The sequence below is a fragment of the Lynx rufus genome, unplaced genomic scaffold (genome assembly GCF_022079265.1).
Source record: "Lynx rufus isolate CCGP_SWC_20201006 ecotype Redwood Valley unplaced genomic scaffold, mLynRuf1.p SCAF_2, whole genome shotgun sequence".
Taxonomy (NCBI): domain Eukaryota; kingdom Metazoa; phylum Chordata; class Mammalia; order Carnivora; family Felidae; genus Lynx; species Lynx rufus.
Genome location: NW_025814834.1, coordinates 168,863,416 through 168,883,273, shown reverse-complemented (window position 1 = coordinate 168,883,273; position 19,858 = coordinate 168,863,416). Strand labels below are relative to the sequence as shown.

Genomic DNA, 19,858 nt, shown 5'->3' with positions numbered 1-19,858 from the left:
CATTTTTTTCCCCAGAGTTTAGATTTTAGAGTCCGCTCACAAGTCCGTTTTATTCTGATTTCACCTCTGTATTAAATCTTTTTAAAATTTTTTTTCAACGTTTATTTATTTTTTTGGGGACAGAGAGAGACAGATCATGAACGGGGGAGGGGCAGAGAGAGAGGGAGACACAGAATCAGAAACAGGCTCCAGGCTCTGAGCCATCAGCCCAGAGCCTGACACGGGGCTCGAACTCACGGACTGCGAGATCGTGACCTGGCTGAAGTCGGACGCTTAACCGACTGCGCCACCCAGGCGCCCCTGTATTAAATCTTTTTAAAATAACTATTCAAAATGATCTACCTAAGCTAACCATCTCTAAACACCCTGTCCCTAATTAATCTATGACTTCCTCATTATTACAGCACTGCCATGTAAAAATGCTGGGTCTTAGATTTTGAAATTCCCTGAAGGGCCAGCTAACAGGGGCAATACCAAAGACTTTCACTGACCTCAAGTTCTAGAACGCTGAGACGTTCCAGAAACACAATTAAACTCCTCTTTTCTGCAGAGTCCACCATTCTCAGAGCTTTTAGTCCTGCATCTGTAAAATAAACACATTTCTACTTGTAACATATGCCACAGTGATACTGCACTCATTATTAATATTAAACACTATTTCTTACACGGGCACACCTTGGAGGCATTACATGTCCAGTTCTAGACCACCGCACTAAAGTATCGCCAACAAAAGGAGTCAAAAGAATTTTTTGGTTTCCCAGTACACAAAAAGGTTATGTTTTTTAAAAAAAAATTTGTAATGTTTATTTATTATTGAGAGACAGAGAGACACAGAGCATGAGCAGGGGAGGGGTAGAGAGAGGGGGAGACATAGAATCTGAAGTAGGCTCCAGGCTCTGAGCTGTCAGCACAGAGCCCAACGCAGGACTCGAACTCACAAACCGTGAGATCATGACCTGAGCCGAAGTCGGTCACTGAACCAACTGAGCCACCCAGGCACCCCCAGAAAGGTTATGTTTATGCTATGCAGTAGCCTATAAAGTGTATGATGGCATTATGTCTAAAGAAACCATGTACATACTTTAATTAAAAAGTACTTTGCCAAAAAAATGGGGCGCCTGTGTGGTTCAGTCAGTTAAGCGTCTGACTTTGGCTCAGGTCATGATCTCACGGCTTGTGGGTTCAAGCCCCATGTCAGGCTTTGTGCTGAGAACTCAGAGCCTGGAGCCTGCTTCAGATTCTGTGTCTCCCTCTCTCTGCCTCTCCCCCACTCATGCTCTCTCTCTTTCTCTCAAAAATTAAAAAAATAGGGGCGCCTGGGTGGCGCAGTCGGTTAAGCGTCCGACTTCAGCCAGGTCACGATCTCGCGGTCCGTGAGTTCGAGCCCCGCGTCAGGCTCTGGGCTGATGGCTCGGAGCCTGGAGCCTGTTTCCGATTCTGTGTCTCCCTCTCTCTCTGCCCCTCCCCCGTTCATGCTCTGTCTCTCTCTGTCCCAAAATAAATAAAAAACGTTGAAAAAAAATTAAAAAAAAAAAAATTAAAAAAATAAATCACTTTGCCAAAAAATGACTATCGTCTGAGCTTTCTGCAAGTCATATTCACTAATCACCATAACAGATATAATAAGGAAAAATTGTGAGAATTACCAAAACGTGACATAAGAGACACAAAGTGAGCAAACGCTGTTGGAAAAACGGTGCCAACGGACTTGCCCAACACAAGATTGCCACAAACCTTCAATTTGTAAAAACCACAGTATCTTTGAAGCACCATAAAATAAGGCATGCCTGTACTGTAATTTAATTTAGCACGGTTTATAATTATTTCTTCCAATCAGCAGTATTGTTCCTAAGGTCAGATATTGTTTTCTTCATGTCACTTCAAGACACTAATCACTCTTTTCCACAAAGTGCAAGCTCAACAGGTATTTGATTAACTGAACCTCATCACTTCCTAAGGATTCTCTAAATAGATTATCAACGAAAGTGTATGTTTAATTCCAGCTTCTATCTGTATGATCTTAAGCAAGGTACATGACTTTCTGTCATCTGTAAGAGGAGGGGATTGTTATTTAAATGGCTCCTAAGTTCCTTCCAGTATCTCATTAGACAAAACCAACCACCAAAGACAGCACTATCTCCATCTAGGTCATCATTATACTTTTTTCGGACGTAAGGGGTCAGCAGTCTTGTAGGCCCAATTACCACCAGTGGAGCTAGGATGGGGGGATGAGGGGGTGGAGGAGAGAAAGTAAATGAAGGAGTAAGAGAAAACAAATGAGTGGTATCACTAAAATGCCACCAGGTGTCACAATTGTTACTGTGTCACTTACTGTTGTTCTCTGATAGAGTTTGGTATGCACAGGCATCTTTTAAAACAGCACCTAGAGCCAGATGTGTGGTATCTAAATTTCACCATGACACTCCCACTAGCCTTTCTGGTCCCCTGCATGCTTGTATTGACCTTCCTGAGTAGGGCATGCCTCCCACATAGAAATCTGCAAAGCATTCACTATTAGGTCTTATGTACTAAAATAATTGACTATTGGGGTCCCCAAATTTCCACATGGAAAACAGCAAGGGGAAGTAGAGATTTCATTCAGTCATCTCTTCTGAAATTAATCCATGGACCAAAAGGAGCAATGTTATAAGCCAGTATTGTCCAGGAAAAGTAAAATGCAAACCATATTATGTATTTTTAAATATTTTAGTAACCATATTTAAAAAAAATTTTTAAACAGGTTAAATTAGCTTTAACAATGTATTTCTAAATGAAATATCCAAAATAGTATCATTTGAACATGTAATCAACGTAAAAATTATCCATGGCTATTTTACTTTCTTTGTAGGAAGTTTTTGAAAATGAGAATGTAATTTATACTTACGTCACATCTCAATTTAAACACTAAATTTTCATCAGAAGTACTTAATCTACACTTAGATTTCATGTTTTACAGTTTAAAAAGGTGATGCATATGCACAAGTTGTTTCCAAACATATTTAAGTTTTCCAATAACTGAATCAAGTATCAACTTTAAGAATTTACTGGAATTTGAAATTCAGTTCATTATCACAGCCAGACTGCAGGTGCTTGACAGGGATATGGAGCTAGTGGCTACTGTATTAATGCAGTTACAGGCAACCCTGTCTGTCGCCTCAATTTTTTAAAACATGAACCAGATTAGAAGACGTTACCTCTCCAACTAGCAAGTCCTTCTACAACACCCACCAGATGCTCAACTTAATGCCAAGTATTCTCTGCCCCACTACGCATCCTTAAATTGTCAATACTTCAGTGATGATCACTTATCAAGCAGCCCTTCCCAGAGACTGAACAATACTTTTCGCTCAGAGAGAAAGGCACATCTCAATTCAGGAAAAGAATGGAGACACTGACATTCAGAGATATGCAGTTCAGTTCCAAGGTAAAGGTGGAAAATCCTGACATGGTTACTTCTTTGTCAAGGATGTTTGTCCCCCGCAAAAGTTAGTCATTGTTTATGATGAGCCTCTCATGACAGCTGTCACTGCACGCACCCTCACATCCTTCATCTTCCTCAAATGCTCCCTCCTAGCCTGCCTCCACAGTCTCCTTGATCTCTAGCAGACTTTTAGAGAATACTCTAGGAGCCCCACTTTAATTCATTCTTAAAAGTAATTGTTATTGTTGACACACCGAAACATATGAATAATTCAGTAAAAGAATCTCGAACCAGCCTATTAATCATTCATTGGTCTAGGTATCCAAATTATCTTGAGAAAAGTTTTTTTTTAACACGCATGGTAAGTATCCCCTCCACTCTTCCCCAAAGGAACCAATTACAAATACTACAGTTCCCTCCCTATGTCAAAGTTCAGTGTTGCTCCTGCAGCTGATTTAAAAGTTGATCTTCTAAAGGAGCTGGATTCCTAAGATAGTTCTATTTTGAGCCTTCTTCCTGTTCTGAAGCTAAAGTTGGAAGGGCTTAGGTGGTGATGTCATGAAAGAGAAACTGTTGACTTTTACAGAAGGGTCTTCAGCAGCTTGGGGCTGCTCATATGATAGAACCTGGTGGCGGAGTGGGGGGGATGTTCATTTCTCATCTCTTTCCTTTCCCTTCCCTTCCTTGTGAGTCCCAATTATTATTTAGCCAGCAAGAAAACAAGTTCAAATAAGCGTGCAAACATATTTACATGTTTTACTCAAAAACCAAGACTGAGAAGGAAAATGCCTCGTGCTGGGGAATAATGGTGACCACCTGCTTCTCCACTCTTCATCCCTACCTTCCCAAGGACCCACCACAGGACTACGGGCAGGAAGGGTAGGAGAGACAGCTGGTGAGAAGAATCAACGGATTATTATAAATCTAGGAGGATTGGAGAGGAAAATGCTGGTGGGGATATTCAAGACTGAAAGGAGACCCTTGGGTCCCTTCTCTGCCGCTGCTTTCTCCTCCCTTTTGGAATGGTTGGGTTTGGGACTGGGTGTGTCTTCTGCTTGGGAGGCGTGTTTGGCTCCGAAGAACCAAGAGGGGCCAGGGTGGGGCCCAGGGAAAGGGAGCCAGAGACAGGCTGCTTTAGGCCGGATTCTGGGCTAAGCTCTTAGGGAAAGAAAAAAAGGGGCTGTGAGGAGAGAGCAGACAATTCCATTACACTACCTGGTGGGGAACAAATAACAGCACTGACCGAAGGAGGTCATCTCTCTCCATCTAAAGCCAGCAGTTGGCTAGTGGGGTGCAGGTCCAGAGGGAAGAGAAAATCTCAACACATCTGTAAACCACAACTTGCCTGGGTAGGGAGACGGATGTGCCCAGTGCAATCAGCAGGTGAAAGAAGCACTTTCTGGTCAATCCTGGGATGGGGGATTAGCTAAGAACTCTGGGGAACACGGGATTCTCTGGTTTTTCAGCTCACCTCTCCTCCAAAGCGAGAATAAGCACAGGTGTGGTCCTTCTCCAAAAAGGTGGCAGCTGGCATGCGGGTAGCTGAGTGAGGGAAAAGATTCCTTGGCCCGGGAAGGCAGGGAGAAGCCGTGGGTTCAGTTGCGGCCAGGAGCAGGCGATCTCCAAGTCCCTTCCCCCTTCTTGAAAACCGAACAGGACCGGCAGAAATTACAACAACGCACCCCCCCCAATAATGTTTCTAATAAAAGAAACACCCTCCCATGCCTACTTAAAAAACTGCACTCTGGTTGATGGAAATAAACAGGTGAACCCAGAGAGAAGCGGGAAAAGACTGGAGATGGGAGAAAGAACGTACCGAGAAATCGAGGCTTCCTCGCCCTCCCTGCACACCCCCTCCCCTCCAGCCCGGGAGAATCTGCGTGGCAGGTTGCAAGCTAAAAATGCCACACTGACAGACATCCCCCTCCCCGCCTCTCGTCCATTCTCCCTCCTACCCTAGGGTCCAGCGTCCCGGCCTCGTGGTAGCGTCCGGTCCCTGGACGCCGCGCGGGGCTCCCCCTCACCCCGGACCGCCGCCGCCGCGGGGACTCCGTTCTTCCTCTCTCCTCCCTCCCTCCTCCTCCGCCTCCTCCTCGCAGACTCCTCCCGCCGGATCCTTCATGTAAACAACATCCAGGCTCTATTTACAGTCGCCGCCGGACGGCGAGGAACCCACGCCAGCACCCTAGAAGAAGGCGGGGGTGGGGGAAAAGCGAGTGCGCAACATTTACACACGCACCCCGCCCCGCCCCTCCGCGCCGCTCCCCTCCGAGGGGCCGGAGCTGGGCGTCGGGGGCCACCCGCGCCCTCACCCGACCTGCGACGCTGCACGCACCCCTGCGAGGGCCGGAGGATAACCGCGGAAATGCCCAGGGGCGAGGCCGCCCCCCCCCCCACACACACACACAACCCCGCAGGAAAAACACACACGCCTCAACAACAACAAACCCAGCCGGGCAACACACGCTCGAAGTCCGGGAGGGAGTGCGGAGCCCAGGCCCGCCCCGTGCCACCGCCCTAGCGCCCGCTGCCTACCCCGCGGCGGCGAACTGCTTGCGGTCCGGGGAGGCGGCTGAAGGCAGGCGCCCAGCGCCGGGCAGCGGCGCGCCCTCGGCCCCCGCCGCCACCCGGCCCGCCCTCGGCCCGCCCCCCGCGCGGGCGCCGAGCCGGCCGAGCCCCGCGGCTGCGTGTGCGTGTGCGCGCGCGCCGCGGCCAGCTTCACAGGAACGGCTCTCGTCGCCCCCGCCGCTTCCCGCGTCCCCGGCCGGCTCCGGCGCGCCGCCACACCGCGCCAGGAGCGCAGCGGCCAGCGCTCCGCCGCGGCGCACGGGCGCGCACACGGACGCAGACCCTCGGCGGCACGGAGCCCCGCGCGGTCGCTTGCGGCCCGCCGGCGCCCGGTCCCGCGCGCGCCCGGCCGCCCCCGCGCCCGGCCCGCCGCCCCCCACGCCCACCTGCGCCCCCGGGGGTCCTGGGCCCCCCCTTCCTTTGTTCTTCCCGCTATTTGCATGAGGATTATCTAATGACGCAGCAAGGCTCGCCACAACGTGACCGTCGCCATTTTTCTGTTTTTATTCTATCTCTGCCATGTGATAGATGGGGGGGGGGGGAGGGTTTGGAAAAGGGAGAGAGACAGGTTTAAAAAAAAAAAAAACTTCCGGGTCTCATGACCGGGAAGGGAGAAAAACAAAAGGGAGACGAGACGCAACTCCTGGGGAAGGATACGTGTGTGTGTGTGTGTGTGTGTGTGTGTGTGTGTGTGTGCGCGCGCGCGCGTGTGCGTGTGTGTGTGTGTGTGTGTGTACGCGCGCGCACACGGGCGCCCTTCTCTCTTCTGGTCCTAGAAGGGAGGCTCCCGCAGCGGACAGGGAGCATCCTCCCATCTAGGGAGCCCAGTGACCCCGTGGGTCCAGGTCGCACCCTCTAGCTGTGGCGAAGCGCGTCGTGGTCCCACAGTCGCTGCAAACGCTCCGCGAAGCTGTCAGCTTGGTCCCTTCTGGCCGCCTCCACTTGGTCTTCCACCCTGGAGCTCGCGCCCTCGCTCCCGGGCGGGTGTAAGGTTCTGGGTTACGTTCAGGGAAGTCTCAGCATAAACGGAGGAAATAATAAAGTTTAAAGGCTACTGGATTTCCTGAGTTTTAAGATAGTTTGTCTCGATGCTGTTGTTTATGACAACCGCGTGGCAACGCCAGACAGAATTTAATATTCCTTGGAATCCTTCCTTTCTCAATCCCCTTTTCTCTCCCCAAAGCCGGACACACCCTTACGTGGTGTACCAAGGGGGGGTGGGGGGGGTAGTTATGTGGGGACGGATCATTCGTCATGGCTTGATTTATTTTGTAAGAAATTTTTAGTAAGTGGTTTTTCAGGGCCAGGGAGCATTGTTTAAAGACAGTTGCGTGCAGCAAGGTGGATTCGTGTTACACTGATCGTATTCACATTTGGAGGACGTGATAGACATGTCATTCTCTCCCAAGTCTCGTGTTCACGGTTGCTGGAAAAAACAAAGTATTTGGGAGCTCTGCCACATTTTTCAGTGAGATATAAATTTTTTTTGTTTACTACTGTATTTCCTTTAGGCACTTTCACTTTTGTTTCTCTTGAGTTTCCTTTCTGGTTTCTTGTCTCAATTTCACAATTCGGTGCAGAAATGGACTTTAGAATCTACTAGGGTTCCTCGCTTCACAGGCGCAGAAACAAGGCCCCGAGCAATGATGCAAGTTGCGCCAGGTCACATAATTAATTAGGGCGGAGCTTGGACTGAGCCTTGCTCACCTGATAGCTCTGTTAGAGGGGTGGAGATGGAGGGTGGGGGATGGTTAGGGAGTGGGGGGAGGTGCTTAGTAGTGTTTGGCAGCCACTCTGCTCTGTAAAATTAACATCCTGGAAATTAAAGATGGAGAACACGACCAGATCATTACCTTCTTGGGACTGATGTCAACTGATTGCTTCCTCAAAACCCCCTTTCTTGTGTTTTGCCTCAACTACCTCTGTTAATTCAGATTTCACTTCGCTTCCCCCCCCCCCAGAGTTGGTCATCTCACTGAACAACCTTACATGATAGTTATGAATTATTTCTATTAGAATCGCAGAGAAGATCACTGCCCCTTTGTCCACCCACTGTATCCTTTCAATATTTATTTCATGGTGCCCTTCACACTAAAGCTTACAGTTGCTGTATCTCCCTGAACTGAAGTGTAAGCTTTGAGGGCCAGGGCCATGCCATGTTAATTTTATATTTCTCATGGTTAGCACCCCGCCTGGCAATGAATAAGTAAATTAAGGCCTGATGAGGATTTTTTTTCCAGTAATTCCATCCTGACCATCTCTAGAAAAGTCCTACCATGTTCTTGGTGAAGGCAGAACACCAAAGATGCCTTTTGAGTCTTACACTTTGCAGACCATCTTTGACAGACTTGTTATTTACAGAGCCAAGCAAAACATAATTTGTTTTCTCATTTTTTTTTAAAGCAAATGCTTTCAACCCTCTTTTTACCATGTTTGGTTCCTCTTCTACAAATTCCTTCTAATCCATACAATTGATTATGCCAATACTTGCCTTTTAACTTTTGCTTTCACAGATCCAAAAGGTTGATAAAGTCAAAACTATGATTTAACCCTGCTCGGCAATTGGTTAAATCAAATGGCTGAATTCAATGGCCAAAGACAGCATTCTTATTGAGACTGATTCTTCCTGGAACACAGTGGGGAGGCTGGCAGTTGAGCAGTATGAAGAGGGCTGCTGAAAAGATCTCATCATGGACAAAAGTGCACATTTGTACTTTAAAAGACTGGAGAATAATTCATATATGCAATCATATTGATAGCTCAGAGGAGAGTCTGGATTGTCACAGATGAGTTCATACACATGCAGACCAATGAGCTTTCGTCGCATGTCTGAACATAAACTACAAGTATTCCTTTGGATGGGGCAAATGAAATTGGTATTACTGATGGTAACATCTAAAGTTTCATCCCAGATAATAACAGTATGATAGTCGTTTTAAGTGTAACAACATTACCTTCCAGCAAGGTGGAGATGGACCCTAATTATACTTAAAGTCACATGCTCCCTTAAGTACAAAGCCGAACAGAGAAAAAAGGAACATAGATCAAAAATACAAGAAATACCTCCATGTTTCTTCGAGACATGTACACTCACACATAATTATAAAGATCAAACTTTAGTCCTCTGGGGAACTACATGGTTGCTGATTAAAGTAGAGCTCTTATAGGCACTCTAACAATATATTCTTTATCTCTCCAATATACACTTAAAAAAATGACAATTCCTGGGGTGCCTGGGTGGCTCAGTCGGTTAAGCGTCTGACTTCAGCTCAGGTCATGATCTCATGGTTTGTGAGTTCAAGCCCCACGTCATCGGGCTCTACTGACAGCTCAGAGCCTGGAGACTGCTTCAGATTCTGTGTCTCCTTGTCTCCCTCCCCCCCCTCTCTCTCTGTCTCTCTCTCTCTCTCAAAAATAAATAAATATAAATAAATACATAAATTAAATGACAATTCCTGGTGTGTGGACAATTCCTGGGCTTTGGACTCAGGTTCTGATCTCAGCTCTGCCGATCTATTAGCTGTGTCATCCTGGGCAATTTTCTCATCAGTTCTGTTTCTTTACTCATAAAACGAACATAATGTCACCTAGCTCAAAGAGAAGCTTTTAGGATTGAAACTTAATCAGAATTTAATGAAATATACATAAACCCCCCACCCTGGTATGATGCTTAGAACATAATCTTCAATAACAGGTGGCTGTAGGGGCGCCTGGGTGGCCTAGTCAGTTAAGCGTCCGACTTCGGCTCAGGTCACAATCTCACAGTTCGTGAGTTCGAGCCCCGCGTCGGGCTCTGTGCTGATAGCTCAGAGCCTGGAGCCTGTTTCAGATTCTGTGTCTCCCTCTCTCTGACCCTCCCCTGTTCATGCTCTGTCTCTCTCTGTCTCAAAAATAAATAAACATTAAAAAAAATTTAAAAAAAATAACAGGTGGCTGTAATAATTTTTTAAGTTGTATTTTTATTTACACCATATATTTCCTAGAATTACTCTTTTCCTTGTGGCTTCCTGCTCTTGAAAATTCAACAAACCGGGGGCACCTGGGTGGCTCAGTTGGTTAAGTGTCCAACTCTTGATTTCAGCTCAGGTCATGATCTCAGGCTTTTGAGATGGAACCCTCGTCAGGCTCTGTGTTGGACATAAAGCCTACTTGGAATTCTCTCTCTCACTCTCTCTCTGCCCCTCCTCTCTTAAAAAATTCCACAAATCTCATATTAACAACAGTTCTTTGACTATGAAGATAAATACATCCTGCCCTCAGGAAGTTCACACTTTAGCCTTCGAAAAATACATAGAAAACTAACTATACTGATACTGGTGGACCAAAGACAAACACTTGACTTGTACTACTTTATGATGATCTAACTGTGAAGTATTTACATAAGATCTGTCTTCACGAGTACCCAAACAATGACAAAGCTTATGGAAACCCAAGCAATGACAAAGCTTATCAGGAGAGGAAAATGCCAAAAGACAAACACAAATACTAAAACAAGCCAAAAACCCCCAAACCCTCACATTTTCACATACATGACGATGATTACCTTCAAAACCCCATCCAATCAGACGATTCTGCAACTTTTGAAAAGTTTTCTTGTCCAGTGTAAGAGGCAGGATTCTTTTGCATTTGTGTGAAAACTATGCCAGATTGTACCTTTGAAACAATGTTGGAAAAGTGTAGTTAATAGAAAGCACTTCTGGTTGTTAATTAGTTAGGCCACTGTAATCAAGAACTATTTTCTGAGAAACTTATTCCCAGTCCTGGGTCAGGTGCTAAGGAAACAAAGGTGATGAAGATACAGACTTTGCCCTTAAGAAACTCATTCACAAATGTTTATTGGCTACTACTGGGGATGCAATGGTGAAAAAGATACTGAGCTTACTAGCATGAGATTGATACATACATGTTATCTTTAGGGCTCTCTTAAGAAGTCTTTGATTGACACAGGGTTTGGGCAAGGCAAAAAAATATATACTCCACCCCCCCCCCCCGCCCCCACGACCCCCAGAACAGTCTTTGTTCCTCAAAACAAAGAGTAACTCTTGAAAAAAAAAAAAAGTTTGGTCTGTGCAGCCTGAGTGAACCTTGGAATTTCACCAGTACTAGGCAGAATTGCGAAGTGAATGAAGTTAAATTCAATTCTCCTGGAATCTAGGCTATTTAAAGAGCTTTCTGGTTTCTCAGTTCCTGAAGCTCTGAACTCTGCTTTGTTCTCCAAAGGTTGATTCTAAGATGCAAACCTGACTGTATTACTCCCCTGCACAAAAACTTTCCTGGCTCTCCATTGTCTGCCAAGCATGGCACACAAGACCCTTCGTGATCTTGCTCTGCCAAACCTTCTCACCTCATCCTTCATAACACCCACGTGTGATGGTTGCCAGATTCAGTAAATAAAAATAACAGGATGCCCAGTTAAATTTCAGATAAGCAACAATTTTGGGGTATAAATGTGTCCCAAATATTGCATGGGACATACACTGAAAGGCTTTCATTATTTATCTGAAATCCAAATTTAAATAAGTATCCTATATTTTATCTGGCAACTCTACTCTTGCCAGTCTGATTGATTAACTTACCATTCCACACTAGTCTCTTCATGCCTTCGTAAGTGCCTGATAACCACTCCATTCTCCCCCTTAGCCACATGGTATGTTTCCATTTCTTTTCCTCAAAAGCCAGGCATGGAGTTCTGGAACCCTGCAGGTGTGAGCATGAAATCCAATGTGCTGGGGGTGGGCCTGGCTATCTGTGTGCTTTGTTTAATATCTGGGCTTCTGCCCCAGTTCATGTTCTTCCTTCCCTTTCTCCCTCCTGGAACTGGAGTTCTGCCCTGAACCCTTGGCTGGGACCCACACACAGTTTTTCACCCTTGCCAACTTTCTCCCTGAGGCTTGTGGGGCTAGATCGTTTCTCCCAGCTGCTGGCTGGGCTCCTGACCTAAACTGGATGGATTATTGAAAACTGCCTCTGAATGCTGCCACCTTCCTATCTGACCTACTACAAAGGATGACAAGATAATTCAAAGGAGATTAAGTTTGTGAGTGTGGTTTGCAAACTACAAAGGCTCTATGGTGGTAATTTCAAGCTCTTCACCTGGTCCTGTGTATAAAAGCCCTTCTTTAAGATGCTCTGGATTTCCCTTGTTTCTGCTCATGCCTAGTGATATATGATGCTGAAAATGACGTGGACATTTTCCAAATGTCCTGTAACTTTGATTAGTGCATTCAACCACACCGGCTATTTCATTATGAATGGATCTAGACCAGTGGCTTTAATTTTTAAAATTTTAATTTTATGATCGAAGACACCCTCTTTGGAACTTCATCCAGAGTGTCACAAACTATGTCATACCCCGACTATGTGTAATGAGCTCTGATATTTTCTATTCCATGTCACCTTTTAAAAATTGGTCAACCCACCAAATTAATTTCATAACCCACTAATGGATTGTGACTTGCATTTTGCTAAACACTGAACTGCACTATCCATTAAGATTTCGTGTATTAAGCAACCAGCCAGGACAATTGTTACACAGTCTACCTCGTTTGGTGCTATCTCCGGTAGGAACCACCTTGTCCACAAAAGGAGTTGAGGCCACCTCACCCAAGTAAGTCATAGTTGCTCCTGCTGATAACATCAGCAAGCTGAGTATTGCAACCAGACTTTCTAAACTGCTTGAGGTCAGTATATATAATTCCTGGCAAGGCCATCTATAGACAAGGATAGCTGCAAAATCGTCACAAATAGCAACTACATTTATCTTAGAATAGAGGGGTATTGTTTGGGGGCAATTCTTTCTCAGACTTTAAAAATTATTCCTGATTGGTTTAAAGAGAGTTTTAGGTTTCTGAGGTTTCACATTAATTTCAGATATAATACAGAAATGAAAACGGTCTCACTCACTGCTATGATTTTGCTTCACTCTCCTCTCACAAAATGATGAGCAGGTTAATCTGATATTCAGACAGATTTCAGAAGCTGGGCGACAGTAGATTCCAAAGAAAATTGGGAAAATATATAGGAAGGAAGGATGGTTCAAATGGAATAGAAAGAAAACTAATTATCTAAGGAATCCTTAGGATACAGGTAGTCAACCCAGCTGCTAGAATTCAGGACTTTCTCCTACTCCCTACCTTCTTTGTTTACTCGGAGCCGCTTTATTCATTTTTCTTTGCAGTAGCATTTTAGTTTTGTTTGTTGGCCTTGAAAAAACAAGTTTCAGATCAATGATGGCACAGAAGCTGGACTGGAGAGAATTTAAGAGAGAACAGGAGAGGGGTGCCTGGGTGGCGCAGTCGGTTAGGCGTCCGACTTCAGCCAGGTCATGATCTCGCGGTCCGTGAGTTCGAGCCCCGTGTCGGGCTCTGGGCTGATGGCTCAGAGCCTGGAGCTTGTTTCCGATTCTGTGTCTCCCTCTCTCTCTGCCCCTCGCCTGTTCATGCTCTGTCTCTCTCTGTCCCAAAAATAAATAAACGTTGGAAAAAAAAAAGAGAGAGAGAACAGGAGAACAGGAATTAGAGGCAGCTAGTACAGTATAGACAACTGTTTGGCTGTGAAAGATTACAAAGAAGTAAGATGGTAACCAAATGAGGGAAATATAACCAAGGGGAGATTTTCCTTTGCTTGTCTTTAATGTGCCTGAAATGATTCTTGTGTATACCAATGGAGATGATGCAGTAGAGGAAAAATTCGTGATGTAGGATAGTGGGGGAGGATTGGCTGACTGGATGTTCCTGAGTCAACAAGAGGGTAGAATCTAATGCACACAGGGAAGCCTGTACATAGGAGCCCTGAGAGTGCATCCTGACTGAGAGGAGGTAAGGCAGGGCCTAAGGGGGCATGCGTATAGGCACATGCGGCTGTGGTGAGAACAAGTGGAAGTTGTCTTCTGATTCTTCAGTTTTCTCAATGAGGAAAGAAGCACAGTCATCAGCTGGGAGTGACCACGGAGAAGAGAGAAAACGGTCCTTTAGCAGAAAGCGGATGTAGTAATGGAGAATATAGGAAGGTGAATGGATGAAGGGGATGTGGGATGTTAGCTGGCAAAGAGCAAGGGTCTTCTTAAGTTCTTGGTGACGAGTTTAAAGTGAGACCAGTAGAGGTGGACAGTTGGACTTGAACAGTATTGTGATTTTGCCAACCAGTATGAGAGGTTAATGCAATCAAGGAAGTTGAGGGAATGATTGTATTTACCAACTCTGAATTTTAAGCTGAGCAAAGAGGGAATAGAGGGCCTCAAGGTACAAATACCCTGTAAAAACAAAACAAAACAAACCAAAAACACGACAAGGTGCCTAAGATGCTCCTCCTTCTGGTCTTTGCAAGACTGGCTCCCTCTTGTGGTTCAGTCATGTTCTAATATCACCCTTTTATTCTGAGTACTTAAGGTACTTTCTTTCTACTTCTCCCTGCTTCTCTCTCCCCCCTCCCCCTCCCTCCTTTATTTCACACTACTAGAACATAAGTCCCAGAGAGCAAGGACCTTGTCGATATCATTCACTATTTTATAGACACAGCACTTACTTGAACAGGAAAATCCAAAAGGTACTTGATAGAAGAATGATGAATGCCTAGGATATGATTTTAAGACCTCCACCGTCCTGATATGCCCTTCTACATGTGCTCCTTTTTGTAAATTTTCACCTTCCAACCTTCCTCCAAGAGAAATAAAAACCCCACCAGGGTTAGAGCTGCCTGCAAAATCATCCCTTTCAAGTCTTCCACGCAGTCTTCAGAGGGTGTGGAAAGGAAAGTTCAAGGACAGTTTTACCAGTTATACAGGCACCAGCTATTTCAAAGGTGAGCCAAAAGGGGTGCTATGAAGTCATAATAGCTTTCTGTTTTGTTTTGTTTTGTTTTGTTTTGTTTTGTTTTGTTTAAACCCTCTTTATAGAGGTTCCACTTAGATACCATAAAATTCACCCATTTTAAATGTAAACTTCATTGAATCTTAGTGCGTTTATATAATTATACAGCCATCACCACAATTCAGTTTTAGAGCACTTTTATCACCACAAAAAGTCGCCTTGTGCCAGTTTGCAATCCATCTCTGCTTCCACTCAGCCCTAGGCAACCACTGATCTTTTTCTGTCTCTAGAGTTTTGCCTTTTCTAAAATGTTCATGTAAATGGAATCATACAATATGTAGTCATTTGTGTCTGCCTCCTTCCATTTAGTATAATGCTTTTGCTGTGAATAATATTCCGCTCTTTAGGTACACAACATTTTGTCTATCGATTTACCAGTTTGATAGACACTGTTTCCAGTTTGGAAGCTGTTATGAATAATACTACAATGAATATTTGTATGAGTCTTCGTGTGGACATACATTTCCATTTCTTTTGGGTAGATACCTAGGAGTTGAGTTGCTAAGTCAATTGATAAGTCTATGTTTAGCTTTTTAAAAAGTGCCAAAGTTTCCCAAAGTGGCATTTACATTCCCACTAACAATGTATGTGTTTCTCTATATCTTAATGAACGCTTGGTCAGAATTTTTTGTTTCAGCCATTCCAATAGGTGTGTAGTGACATCTCATTGTGCTTTTAACTAGCATTTCTCTGACGACTAATGATATTTAAACATCTTTACACATGCTTACCTGCCGTTTATATATCTTCTTTGGTGAGTGATTATTCAAATATTTTGCTCATTTCGCACTGGATTGTTTGTCTTCTTGTTGCTGAATTATAAAAGTTCTTTATATATTCTGGATTCAAGTCCTTTATCAGATCTGTGTTTTGCAAATATTTTCATTCTGTTAATTGTGTCTCTTGAAGAGCAAAAGTTTTGATTTTGATAAAATCCAATGTGTTCATTTTGTCTTTGATTGTTGTTACCTTTTGTGCTATATTTATAAAGAACTCTGCCTAATTCAGGGCTGCAAAGATTTCATCCCATGTTTTCTCTTAAGTTGTTATGTATGGTATAAGGTAAGGGTTGAGTTTCATTGTTTTGGCAGATGCTTATTCAATTGCTCCAGCATCTATATTGAAAGAACTATCTTTCCCATTTAATTACTTGGCATCTTTCTCGAAAATCGATTGACTCTGTAAGTGAAGGTCTATTCCTGGACCGTCTGTTCTCTTCCTTCTATCTAAATGCCTATTGTTTCTTGATTATCATAGCTTTGTGGTAAGTTTCAAAGCCAAGTAAAGTCCTCTGACTTTTTCTTTCTTTTTCAAAATTATCTTACTTTCCCAGGTTCTTTGCATTTCCATATAAATTCTAGAAACAGCTTTTCAGCTTGCACCAAAAAAAACAAAAACAAAAACAAACAAAAAAAAACGCCTACTGGGATAGTCATAGATATTACATTGAATCTATACATCAGTTTGGGAAAATTGCCACCTTACCAATATTGAATCTTCCAACCCATGGATATTGTATATCTCCTATTTTTGTAAGTCCTCTTTATTTTTTTTTAATGCTTATTTATACTGAAAGAGAGAGAGAGAACGTGCGAGCAGGGGAAGGGCAGAGAGAGAGGGAGAGAAAGTATCCCAAGCAAGCTCCACTCTTTCAGTTCAGAGCCTCGTGTGAGACTTGAAGTTACAGGCGGGGAGATCATAACCTGAGCCGAAATCAAGAGACAGACGCTCAACCACCTGAGCCACCCAAGCGCCCCTATAAGTCCTCTTTAATTTCACTCAGCAGTGTTGTGTAGTTTTCAGTGTAGAGATTTGCACTTCTCTTATTAAATTTATTTCTAGGGGCAACTGGGTGGCTCAGTCGGTTAAGCATCTGACTTCGGCCCAGGTCATGATCTCAGGTCCGTGATTTCAAGCCCCACGTCTGGCTCTGTGCTAACAGCACAGAACCTGAAGCCTGCTTCAGATTCTGTGTCTCCCTCTCTCTCTGCCTCATCCCCCCTTGCACTCTGTCTCTCTCTGTCTCTCAAAAATGAATGAATGTTAAAAGAATTTGTTTAATAAAAAAAATAATTTTCTTTCTAGGTACTGTATTCCATTAATGCTATTATAAGTTGAGTTCATTCATTTTAAAACCGCTTATTGATAGTTTATAGAAATATAATTGTTTTTTGTATATTGACCTTGTATTCTATAATCTTGTTAAACGCATTTTTTAGCTTCTTTGCCAAGAAAAAAATTTTTAGCCATTTTGAATCATAATAGACAAATAAAATTGTAATTTATTTTATTACTTAATATTAACTAAATGATATTTGCTTAATAAATTAATAAGTTAATTAAAATTAACTTTCATACTTAAAATGTACATGTGATGATTTGATATACATATACATTATGAAAGAATTCCCACCAATGAATTAACTAATACACCCATCACCTTTCATTAATATACCATTCTTCTTTCTTTTTTGGTAAGAATACTTAAGTTTTACTGTCTTAGCACATTTCTTCTTTTTTAATTAACTTATTTACTTTAAGAGAGAGAAGAGAGCAGGGGGAGGGGCAGAGAGCAAGGAGAGAGAGAATCCCAAGCAGACTCCACGCTGTCAGCGAGCTCCATCTCATGAACCGAAGCGTGAGACCAGGACCTGAGTCAAAATCTTAACTAGATGTCGATGCTTAACCAACTGAGTCACCCAGGCACCCCTGCAAACTTCAATAATTATACAATACAGTATTTTCAACAATAGTCACCATACTATAAATTAAATTCTCAGACCTTATTCATCTTATGACTGAAAGTTTGTACCTTTTTACCAGCATCTCCCTAATTTCCCCCATTCTGTAGCCCCTGGAACTGCCATTCTACTCTCTAATTTTTTTTTAATTCCAGATATAAATGATACCATGCAATATTTGCCTTTCTCTTGTGGTTTCTTTCACTTAGCCTAATGTACTCCAAGTTCATCCATGTTATCACAAGGCAGGACTTCCTTCCTTTTTAAGGCTGAATAATACTCCATTGTGTGTGTGTGCATATATACATTTCCACTGTGTGTGTGTGTGTGTGTCATATTTTCTTTATCCAGCCATCATTGACAAACACATTGTTTCTATGTCTTGGTTATTGTGAATACTGCTGCAATGAACATGGGATTAGAGATCTCTCATTGAAATAGTGGTTTTGTTTACTTTGGATATGGTGATTTTATTTTTAATTTCTTGAGGGAACTCCATACTGTTTTCCATAATGGCTAGACCAGTTTACATCTCCACCAACAGTGTGCAAAGATTTCCTCTGTAATTTTTTACATATGTAATCATATTGCCCAAGAATCACAATAGCTTTTAAGTTCTTTGCTCATTGCATCTCAGTCAACCCTCTCCCTCTAACACCCAATCCTATAGCCCTAAAATAGCCTCATTCTTGATAATGTCAAACACTGTGAGGGTAGGCTAGAGGATCCTTAAATTCTTCCTAAAGACTGGAATGTTCCACTAACTGTTGTGTTGACCTCCATCTGTGGTAATCTTCCACATTCACTTTTTGCACAAAGATAAACATGTCACAAGAACTAAGTGCTTGTGTTCATGAATCTAGGATTCTTTTCCCCTTTGCTCCTATGACTTTCCTGTATCTTTGCTTCAACTGTTGACCAAGCATCCCATGGGCGTCCCTACTCTTCTTTTGAAGTATGATAATACATTTAACCTGATTAAAGTAAAATCCTTGTTGGGGCACCTGGGTGGCTTAGTCGGTTAAGGGTCCGACTTCAGCTCAGGTCATGATTTCACAGTCTGTGAGTTTGAGCCCCAGGTTGGGCTCTGTACTCACAGCTCAGAGCCTGGAGCCTGCTTCAGACTCTGTGTCTCCCTCTCTCTCTGCCCCTCCCCTGCTCATGCTCTGTCTCTCTCTGTCTCAAAAATAAATAAAAACATTAAAAATAATAATAATAATAATAAAGTAAAACCCTTGCCAGGAAGTTTTCTATCTCTAGTGATGATGCTTTTGTCTGCCCTGACCTATTACCTTTTTAAAGTTTATTTATTTATTTATTTTGAGAGAGAGAGAGAGAGAGAGAGAGCAAGAAAAACCAGGGGAGGGGCAAAGAGAGAAGGAAAGAGAGAGAATCCCAAGAAGTCTCTGCCCTGTCAGCACAGAGCCTGACACAGGGCTTGACCTCATGAAATGTGAGATCATGCCCTGAGCCTAAACCAAGAGTCGGATGCTTAACCGACTGAGCCACCCAGGCACCCCTATTACTTGTTTTGTAGTAACTTTGAAAGGGCATTCTTGTTTTTAAATTTCCAAAAGCTGTGTGTGTGTGTGCATGCGCAGGGGTGGGAGCGGATACCTAGTGGTAGCACCTGGCTGTCATCCAGTACTCAAGTCACACTCTCAGTCATCTAAACTCGGTGCAATTCTTTTACATGTATCACTATTAATTCATTTTGCCTCCAACTGATCTATTTTTTGGAACTGTTTAGGACTCGATGCTTAATTCTCTCGCACTTACATCTTGTTAGATTCAGCTCATTTTTCCAGACCACTGAGATCCTGTGCATCCTCAACTCTACCATCCAAGATAACTTACCTCACCAAATTCATGCTTTCCCATATTGGGCAGTAAATCACAGTCTTTATCCAAATAAATTCTGATGAAAAGATCAGAGGGGGACAGTTTACTGTGGCCTTGGAGACCTTCCTTCTAGCTCCTTGTGATAAACAGCACTCTTTAGGGATGGTTGCTCAGCTAGTTACACATTGATGTATCTGTGCTTCCTTTCCCTCTACTGTAAAATGATAACTTTAGTACCCACTCATAGGGCTGTTGTAAGGATTAAATGATTAAACACTCGCAATATACTTAGAACAGTGCCCACCGCAGTATATATGTTCAGGAAGGTGAGTCATTATTATTGCAGAGGAAAGGGCTTTATCGTCAATGGCTTGGCCTTTATCTTCATCTTTTCATTTCGTAGTTGTGTACCCTGAAAC

At 43.5% G+C, this 19,858-nt stretch overlaps 1 long non-coding RNA gene across 3 annotated transcripts; it reads right to left on the bottom strand.

The window, feature by feature from the left end:
• Positions 1-259: 259 nt before the first annotated feature.
• On the bottom strand, positions 260-6,495 carry LOC124514870 (uncharacterized). 3 transcript variants are annotated; one of them, XR_006962685.1, is made up of 4 exons: positions 6,376-6,495; positions 5,377-5,606; positions 4,893-5,061; positions 260-583 (listed from the first exon to the last, which is right to left on the bottom strand). It is a non-coding gene; the product is annotated as an uncharacterized LOC124514870 (long non-coding RNA). The 3 variants fall into 3 exon arrangements; XR_006962686.1 differs by lacking the exon at positions 6,376-6,495 and adding an exon at positions 5,957-6,043; XR_006962684.1 differs by lacking the exon at positions 6,376-6,495 and having other exon boundaries at positions 5,377-5,948.
• Between the last annotated feature and the right edge of the window lie 13,363 nt (positions 6,496-19,858).